This window comes from Panulirus ornatus, chromosome 31 (genome assembly GCF_036320965.1).
Source record: "Panulirus ornatus isolate Po-2019 chromosome 31, ASM3632096v1, whole genome shotgun sequence".
In the NCBI taxonomy this organism is placed as follows: Eukaryota; Metazoa; Arthropoda; class Malacostraca; order Decapoda; family Palinuridae; genus Panulirus; species Panulirus ornatus.
In genome coordinates, this window is record NC_092254.1 from 2,151,782 (window position 1) to 2,161,339 (window position 9,558).

General features: G+C 45.8%; 1 long non-coding RNA gene across 1 annotated transcript; it reads right to left on the reverse strand.

The window, feature by feature from the left end:
* Positions 1 to 5,815: 5,815 nt before the first annotated feature.
* On the reverse strand, positions 5,816 to 7,541 carry LOC139758866 (uncharacterized). The gene is made up of 3 exons (XR_011714957.1): positions 7,403 to 7,541; positions 6,456 to 6,622; positions 5,816 to 5,896 (listed from the first exon to the last, which is right to left on the reverse strand). It is a non-coding gene; the product is annotated as an uncharacterized lncRNA (long non-coding RNA).
* Positions 7,542 to 9,558: the final 2,017 nt, after the last annotated feature.

A 9,558-nucleotide genomic window follows, 5' to 3' on the forward strand; every position in this document is an offset into this window, starting at 1 on the left:
ACGTGCCGGAGTTGGCAACGATGTTAGATTCCGCTGACCAGATTACAAAGACTGAGAGTCTTTGTCTCACTAAGTCTGTGTCCAGGACCGGGATTACGACTGTGTTTATCTCTGTGTGTGATTACCAATCTGTTCTGATCGGTGAGGGAGATCTACACTCGTACCCCCGCCACCACCAACACCATCACTTGAACTCTTCTCCTTCGTCAGTTGGAAACTTGATAAACTAAAAAAGTTTATTAAGTATTTCTTTGTCATCTCATGACATGACCTCTGGTCGTCTTGTCCTCACATATTCAGAACTGTTCACCGAAGCGTCAAAGTAGTTAAGATATTTGGAGAGTATGATCAAATCACCCTTGACTCTTCTTTCTTCCATGGTGAACATGGTGACCTCCAACCTCGCACTGTCACCCCATCTCTGTGTCTGGTACCATGCGTGTTGACCTCCTCTGGACCTCCTCTATCAGTTCCCTGTGCCTTCCCAGGTGTGGCTACCGAACGTGTGAACCATGTTTTAATTTTGGCTGTGTGTAGGAGGTTGCACCTTTGTCCTTCTGTCTTGCTTAGTGTGTGTGTGTGTGTGTGTGTGTGTGTGTGTGTGTGTGTGTGTGTGTGTGCCTTCCCTCCTCCTGGCTGCTAAGGTTTTATATATATTCAATAAAAGTGACAGGCATGATAGTGAGAGAGAGGGAGAGAAGGGGAGGGCTCTCCCTCTGTAGTGTAAAGTGTAAGTCATGTGTGTAAGAGTGAGTGAGAGAGGGGAGGAAAGGGTGGGTATCTCCCTGCTTCGCCCTGAGTGAAGGATGTCACGTGGATGAAACAGAACACCCGTACTCCTCTGTGCAACAGAAGGCCAACAGACTTTGATCAAGAGAACAGTGAGACGAGGTGGTCTGTTGACGAACAAAATAGCACAATACTTGTTAGAGCAACAAGCTGACCCCAGGTTGACCCCAGTCTGACCCCCAGGTAGGTAGGAAAGGTGTGTAAATCAAGGGGTGGAGTGTAAGACAGGTCGTGTAAACAAATTTACAGATGTGATTGTAAGTCATGTTTACATTCATGATCTTGCCCGAGCAGATCACACAGTTGACCTTGTCCTCATTCGATAGTTAACCAGACTTGGTCGAACCCCGTTCTTCCACCAGGGTCAGGTCAAAGGTCAGACTGTACTACCAAAGATCATGCCGTAGTTCTGAAAGGGCTGAAGAGGTCTTTTACTCGTAGCGTATTATGTGTCAGTCAACCTTATCGCCTTATACAGACGTGGCCAAGGATAGGTGGCCAAGGATAGACCCAAACCAAGGATAGGAGTAAGGTAGCACGTGAAGACTAGGCAGGAGGTGCCCCGTCCCTCCTAGCCAGCGGTCCCTGGTGTGTGTGTGTGTGTGTGTGGGTCAGTGGTGAAAACGTGTCGTATCGCTGGACCCAGGATCGATCCCCAGGGTACAGACTCAGGCTGGCTTCTATCTCGGGAGCTCTAGTGACCAGCAGCTGAAGTGGCTGATTGCTCTCTCTCTCTCTCTCTCTCTCTCTCTCTCTCTCTCTCTCTCTCTCTCTCTCTCTCTCTCTCTCTCTCTCACACCAGAGCACGTAGACAAGCACCCACAAATGGCCTAGGGATAAATGGCTGTGTCTGATGCGCTAATCTCGTGTTAATGGCCTCTTGAGCTGTTCATCATCCTGCACCTTCCTCTGTAGGATCCATCAAGCTTAATCCTGATTGGTTACCGCTCAAGGTGCCAGTAGCCAATGACAAAGGTTGAGAGATACCCCTTAGATCATCGGCCCCCAATTGCAGTAATTGTATTGGCTCTTCAGCCGCCCATACTGATCTATATCTATCTATCTATCTATCTATATATATATATATATATATATATATATATATATATATATATATATATATTATTATATATTATACTTTGTCGCTGTCTCCCGCGAATGTGTTTAATTATATACATGGATAGGTAGGTAGGTAGAGAGAGAATCAGAAATAGACTTTATGATATTTTCCCTAAATACACTTGTTGATTATATTAAGAGGAAGGTAATTGTAATTGGTTTGCCCAATTACACCCTGTTACTGGCCAGTTGACCCCCTGGGCCATGTCCTGCTGTGGCCTGAGGTTGTAAATGGATCCGCAAAAATGAAAATTGGCCTCATTTTTCGCCAACTTTGTTGGTAATCTGGGTTAACGATGCAACGATGGTTAATGGTTGTTTCAAACAACGCCCATTCGTTACTTTGCTTAATTGTCGTTTATCCAGGATCCGCGTGGCATGCATAGCCCAAAATGTATTAATTATTTTCTTGCTAAAGTAACAAATGGCAGATTGTAGTGGTATGTTGCTGTGTTGTTACGTATGAGAAATCTCTTTGATCAGTTGTGATGGTGATTATGATGAATACGTGAATTACATTAAACATTTCATTGCAAACTCGTAAGTATTCTATCATGAAGTCTAATATCACAATTGGGTTGTATCAGGAACTGAGAGAGGCGTTTGGCTAACTATGGTAGAACGTCATTCAAAGTTGTGTCAAAGACGAAGAAAAACATTAAGAAAACTGGATATAGAAATAGGAAAATTGGATATAGAAATTGGTGAAAGTCTGTAAAAATTTGGTACAGAAACAGGCGAAAGGCATTTAATAATTGGTGACAGACATAGGGGAAAAGTTAAAGAACTGGTTCGAGAAATAGGCGAAAACCAATAACAAAATAGGGTATATAAATAGGCATTTAGCATCTGACGACGCCATTTCAACTTCCTATTGCCCAAATTACAATTACACTAACCATTAACTTACTAATGGTATCCTAAACTCTCAAACTTCAGGCCAGCACATTAGGGATAACTACGATATATATATATATATATATATATATATATATATATATATATATATATATATATATATATATATATATATTATTTCTAGAACCCACTATGTAAAGGTTTCATGAAGATTTGGTTAAATATTTTGGCGTACATTTTGACAAATAACTGTCATTGTAAGCGTGGTTGCCCTCGTCCAGGCATATATATGCAAAAACGTGGGTGATCTATATGCAAATTAGATCAGTTTAGCACATTAGGTTACGAGTGAACAACTTGATTCTGGCAGTGTGTTCGGCCGCTGTGTATAGTGTGTGTGTTTCTTTGTGTGATTCATCGATCGAATCCGGCTCGAAATATAGTGTAGTATATATATATATATTGCAATATATATATATATATATATATATATATATATATATATATATATATATATATATATATATATATATATATATATATATATATTCCTATGAGTCCACGGGGAAAATGAAACACGATAAGTTCCCAAGTGCACTTTCGTATAATAATCACATCATCAGGGGAGAGACAAGAGAGAAATATATACACACACTGGGCAGACGAGGGGAATACCCAGGGAAGATTTTGTTTTGCTTTCGGATGTCTGGTCTGGAAGACTTCTCATGTATAGTAATGAAGGTGTTGTCGTCCCCCACCCCACGCACCGTCCCAGGTCCACCAGCTCCTCCCCCCTGAGAGAGAGAGAGAGAGAGAGAGAGAGAGAGAGAGAGAGAGAGAGAGAGAGAGAGAGAGAGAGAGAGAGAGAGAGAGAGAGAGAGAGAGAGAGAGAGAGAGAGAGAGAGAGAGAGAGAGAGAGAGAGAGAGAGAGAGAGAGAGAGAGAGAGAGAGAGAGAGAGAGAGAGAGAGAGAGAGAGAGAGAGAGAGAGAGAGAGAGAGAGAGAGAGAGAGAGAGAGAGAGAGAGAGAGAGAGAGAGAGAGAGAGAGAGAGAGAGAGAGAGAGAGAGAGAGAGAGAGAGAGAGAGAGAGAGAGAGAGAGAGAGAGAGAGAGAGAGAGAGAGAGAGAGAGAGAGAGAGAGAGAGAGAGAGAGAGAGAGAGAGAGAGAGAGAGAGAGAGAGAGAGAGAGAGAGAGAGAGAGAGAGAGAGAGAGAGAGAGAGAGAGAGAGAGAGAGAGAGAGAGAGAGAGAGAGAGAGAGAGAGAGAGAGAGAGAGAGAGAGAGAGAGAGAGAGAGAGAGAGAGAGAGAGAGAGAGAGAGAGAGAGAGAGAGAGAGAGAGAGAGAGAGAGAGAGAGAGAGAGAGAGAGAGAGAGAGAGAGAGAGAGAGAGAGAGAGAGAGAGAGAGAGAGAGAGAGAGAGAGAGAGAGAGAGAGAGAGAGAGAGAGAGAGAGAGAGAGAGAGAGAGAGAGAGAGAGAGAGAGAGAGAGAGAGAGAGAGAGAGAGAGAGAGAGAGAGAGAGAGAGAGAGAGAGAGAGAGAGAGAGAGAGAGAGAGAGAGAGAGAGAGAGAGAGAGAGAGAGAGAGAGAGAGAGAGAGAGAGAGAGAGAGAGAGAGAGAGAGAGAGAGAGAGAGAGAGAGAGAGAGAGAGAGAGAGAGAGAGAGAGAGAGAGAGAGAGAGAGAGAGAGAGAGAGAGAGAGAGAGAGAGAGAGAGAGAGAGAGAGAGAGAGAGAGAGAGAGAGAGAGAGAGAGAGAGAGAGAGAGAGAGAGAGAGAGAGAGAGAGAGAGAGAGAGAGAGAGAGAGAGAGAGAGAGAGAGAGAGAGAGAGAGAGAGAGAGAGAGAGAGAGAGAGAGAGAGAGAGAGAGAGAGAGAGAGAGAGAGAGAGAGAGAGAGAGAGAGAGAGAGAGAGAGAGAGAGAGAGAGAGAGAGAGAGAGAGAGAGAGAGAGAGAGAGAGAGAGAGAGAGAGAGAGAGAGAGAGAGAGAGAGAGAGAGAGAGAGAGAGAGAGAGAGAGAGAGAGAGAGAGAGAGAGAGAGAGAGAGAGAGAGAGAGAGAGAGAGAGAGAGAGAGAGAGAGAGAGAGAGAGAGAGAGAGAGAGAGAGAGAGAGAGAGAGAGAGAGAGAGAGAGAGAGAGAGAGAGAGAGAGAGAGAGAGAGAGAGAGAGAGAGAGAGAGAGAGAGAGAGAGAGAGAGAGAGAGAGAGAGAGAGAGAGAGAGAGAGAGAGAGAGAGAGAGAGAGAGAGAGAGAGAGAGAGAGAGAGAGAGAGAGAGAGAGAGAGAGAGAGAGAGAGAGAGAGAGAGAGAGAGAGAGAGAGAGAGAGAGAGAGAGAGAGAGAGAGAGAGAGAGAGAGAGAGAGAGAGAGAGAGAGAGAGAGAGAGAGAGAGAGAGAGAGAGAGAGAGAGAGAGAGAGAGAGAGAGAGAGAGAGAGAGAGAGAGAGAGAGAGAGAGAGAGAGAGAGAGAGAGAGAGAGAGAGAGAGAGAGAGAGAGAGAGAGAGAGAGAGAGAGAGAGAGAGAGAGAGAGAGAGAGAGAGAGAGAGAGAGAGAGAGAGAGAGAGAGAGAGAGAGAGAGAGAGAGAGAGAGAGAGAGAGAGAGAGAGAGAGAGAGAGAGAGAGAGAGAGAGAGAGAGAGAGAGAGAGAGAGAGAGAGAGAGAGAGAGAGAGAGAGAGAGAGAGAGAGAGAGAGAGAGAGAGAGAGAGAGAGAGAGAGAGAGAGAGAGAGAGAGAGAGAGAGAGAGAGAGAGAGAGAGAGAGAGAGAGAGAGAGAGAGAGAGAGAGAGAGAGAGAGAGAGAGAGAGAGAGAGACAAAACTCGCTCTCTCTCTCTCTCTCTCTCTCTCTCTCTCTCTCTCTCTCTCTCTCTCTCTCTCTCTCTCTCTCTCTCTCTCTCATGATCATCATTGACTGTAGTGAACATGATCCACCTTGTCGTCGACACAAAACAAACATCAGTACTGAGCATGGTTTTTTACCCTCGCCGGAATGCCTGACGAAGGGCCTTACTGTGTAGTATTCCCGCGGGTCTTCACAACGAGCTTGTCTTTCTCGCACCCCGGGGAATCCTCCAGGTCGAACACCGGACAATCGAACTGCAGGTACGTGGACATCTTGGGCCTGCAGACAATCTTCCGTATACACCTGTCGGGGTGGCCACAGATGCGGGTTAACAGATGCGCAAGATATGTAGGAACTGAACTGATGTTTTCATTCTTTGGGTCATTAGTGCCTCTCTTATGTCACACAGAGAGTTGGACACTTCACATACATGATTTATTATGCCTTAAAAAAAAAGATTACTGGATTTGTGCCAGACTACCATTTATCAAGCAGTCACGATGACAAGAAAGAATAGTTGGGTTTGGCTGTGAGTCGGTTGCCCGGTCTGTCAAACTCACACACGTATCCTTGAGGGATTACCGCGAGAAAAAGCCATCCTTCGATAAGTCTGTTTCATTGTCAGTGGGCGGGAAAGAGTACATGTTCATCGTAGACCTTGTCCACCTGACCCTGCTCCTGTTTGGAGTGTAGCCTCAAAGCTACAAACACACTAGATGAGGAGAAGGGGATGTGTGGGTCCTTATGGTAATAACAATACATTCCATAGCTTCTTTGCCGTTAAGTATTTACATACAGGAAACACAGACTGATGTTAAGACAGAGGAACACGTCAATACATAGTGGATGATAAGCGACTCACCATTCTTGAGAACCATAATTCTGGGGAAAGTTAGGGGACTGGACGGTCACCGTGTCCTCCGGAAGTATAATGAAAATACCACAAGACTCTGCTTGGTAGGTGGTGGCGGCCATGACCAACCTTCCAACCACGGCCAGCAGCACGACTGGATACACCATCCTGATGGCCTGAGAGGGTCATGGGTTAGCCAAGCAAGATGGGCATATTGTGTCTTAAGATTATATTCCTTAGATAAGATGACAACTGAGGAAGATGAGCTGAATTAGTTTGGACATATTGTGGGAATGAATACGTCCTGCCCACATTTAACCAGTAGGCAGGACAGAAATGAAATAGTAAACCCGATTTATAGAACGGAATGCCCAGGTTAGCAGCCATTAACCTTGAGGTTAATATGGCAAACATGAGTGTCTTCATGAGGTACCCTGGTCGCCAGGCACCGCCGCTGTGCAGGGTCATGACCTGAAGGTAAGAATCATAGGCCGTCAGCACGCTAGTTGTTATCGTCATTGCAATATAACTTCAATATAAAACACCAAAACCACTATGGTCTTACATTCAGTAAATTCCTAGTCGTTGGTCATGTACCGGAAGTATATCTTTCCTATGAATTCATCGAAGAGAGAAATTCGAATTCTGAATATTGTTAGTCTTCACCCAGAAGCTAAATAACTTTTATAAGTCATAAAGAAATACATTGTAATGTACGGTTTGTTTGGAGTCGAGAACTGGTGGTGTGGTTTGTATAAACCTCACTGTTCTTGGTGGCGTTCGATGGCACGGAATCTTGAAACTGTTAACTTCACCAGAAGTTAAAAAGACTATTGTCTGTTGACTTCAGCTTGTGAAGACTGACTCGGCTGGTTCACTGGAAGGGTCGAGGCGTCGACTAAGTTGTTACAGAGTACCTAAGCCATCTTGGTTGTCGCACTGAAGCATCAACTCACCTGGTCAAGACTGATCGAAGCTTCGATTCCCTCTGTGAGTGCCAGTCGGAGGAATGAATCGGGCAAAGGCGTCCAGGTGACTGCCTTATATACGACCAGATGTACACACCAGGGTCAGCAGGTGGGCCTCGCTACTGACTCACCACCACTACCCATCTTCCAGGTGTTGAGGGAGGGGAAAGAAAGAGTTTTAGAGAAATATTCTCAATGTTTTATCTCTCTCTCTCTCTCTCCCAGAGGATGAAGTGGTCTATATTGCTCTGCTGTCCTCAGCCTAGTTCGACTCTATATTGCCCTTTAGATTACAACCACGATACTGCCCATCGCCTGCACTTCGGGGCTAAAGTTGGATGTCCATGTGATTATGATGAGACACACATGAACACCTGACTGAAACTGTGATTACGTCAGAGTGCGAAACTATTTCTTACACAAACAGGATGACCCATTGGAAGTAGGAGAGCTTCAGTTCCCCTCCCGGTACAGTCGCTCTGAAATGTGTAACGCACTTGTAGTTTCTGTGGTATAAACACTATGGGTAGGCATGGTGACGTACGCTGCAGAAAAAAAAAATGAACACTTTCAATAAGTTAGAAGAGACGATTGAAGAAGCTTGAGTGTGGGAGGATGAGGTCGTATCCATCCCTGCAACACTCGTGATGTCTCACGTGACCTTACCTATGTAGACCACCATCTATCTACTGCCTCTCCTTCTCCCAGGTGTCCAAGGCTGCTTCCCTCCCGCAGCATCACATATCTGACTACAATCTCTGTTTCCATCCCTAGGCTGGCGGGCACCACTGACCTCCCGTCACGTTCCTTTTTACAGTCTTAAGTCTCCTACCTTGGACGCCTTGTGACAACCTAAATTTGTCTTCCCCTTATACGTTTTCCCTTTATATTCTCTCTCTCTCTCTCTCTCTCTCTCTCTCTCTCTCTCTCTCTCTCTCTCTCTCTCTCTCTCTCAACGGGATGGTCCCAGTGGCAGCCGAGAGATGATCATCTTCACTCCTGAGCGATCTGGAACGGTAACACCCACCACGACCGTTATGACCGCTCTTCCAACACATCTTACATCTTAACCCTCCGACGACATTATTGTTATTGATGTTTTTACTGGACACGTCCACCTTATATTTCCCTTCGAAAAGGCCAAGTTTGATGTTCTGCGAGCGCTTCGCGGTCACCCTTCCTTCACGATCATACCTCCACAGCTTCTTCGTTGATCCTATCTTGGATGGGTAGTGCTTCGTCGTCCGGGATGCCACAAGCTGTGTTGACTACATAGCGGAAGTTATCATGGTTGCCATGTAATGCCACATTCCATCTAGTAAATCGTTCTCCCTCCAGTCATGGTTTGGTCTCTCCTGACCTGATGCATCTCGCGTAATGAGCCACTTGCAGTGGAACAATTCCTGATGAACTCGAGCACACCTTCATTACAAAGATGTGCGCTGATTTGACCTCGTCCTCCACCGACAAATCTTCCTCATCAACAGACAGCAACAGTCTCTGTGATTCAACCTCGGTCATCATCTCTTCCAATCTGATCAATCTAACTCTAACTCTCTATCTAATACAGTCGCTCTTTTTAGTGCCTTCATTTCTACAAGATCACTTCTGTGTAATTGAGGATTTAATCCTCCGGTCCCATCTCTCCCCAGTGAACACCTTGTCATCTATATTTCGCTGGGACAGGGTAGCCCTGTCCCAGCTCCGGGTGGAGAAGGCGTCTGGCTCAGATGGCATACTTCCCCGAGGGCCTCGGCGCTGACCCCAGGTCCCTGATCGCTTATTTCGCCAGCCCAAAAAGCCCAGTCTTTTCCTTCCTGCTGGAAGCTCGCCTGGGTGCAACCCATCCTGAAGAAGGGGACCGCTTTAACCCCTCCGGCTATCGACCAATTGCTCTCTTCTTCTGTCTCCAAAGTCTTTTGAAAGTTTCCTTAACTTTCACCTTCTCAAACACTTCGAGACTCCCAGTCCCTTCTGCCTGATCACCAGTATGTGCTGCGTCTACTGGTGACCACCTCCTGTGTGCCTCACCTCTGCTCCTCTGCTCTCAGGGATTTTGGTGAATCTTGTGTCAGCGCCTCGACCTCTGCCTAGCAGTAGACGGGTTGTGGCATAAGCCTTTCCTCTCTCAGCTCCTCTTCCTT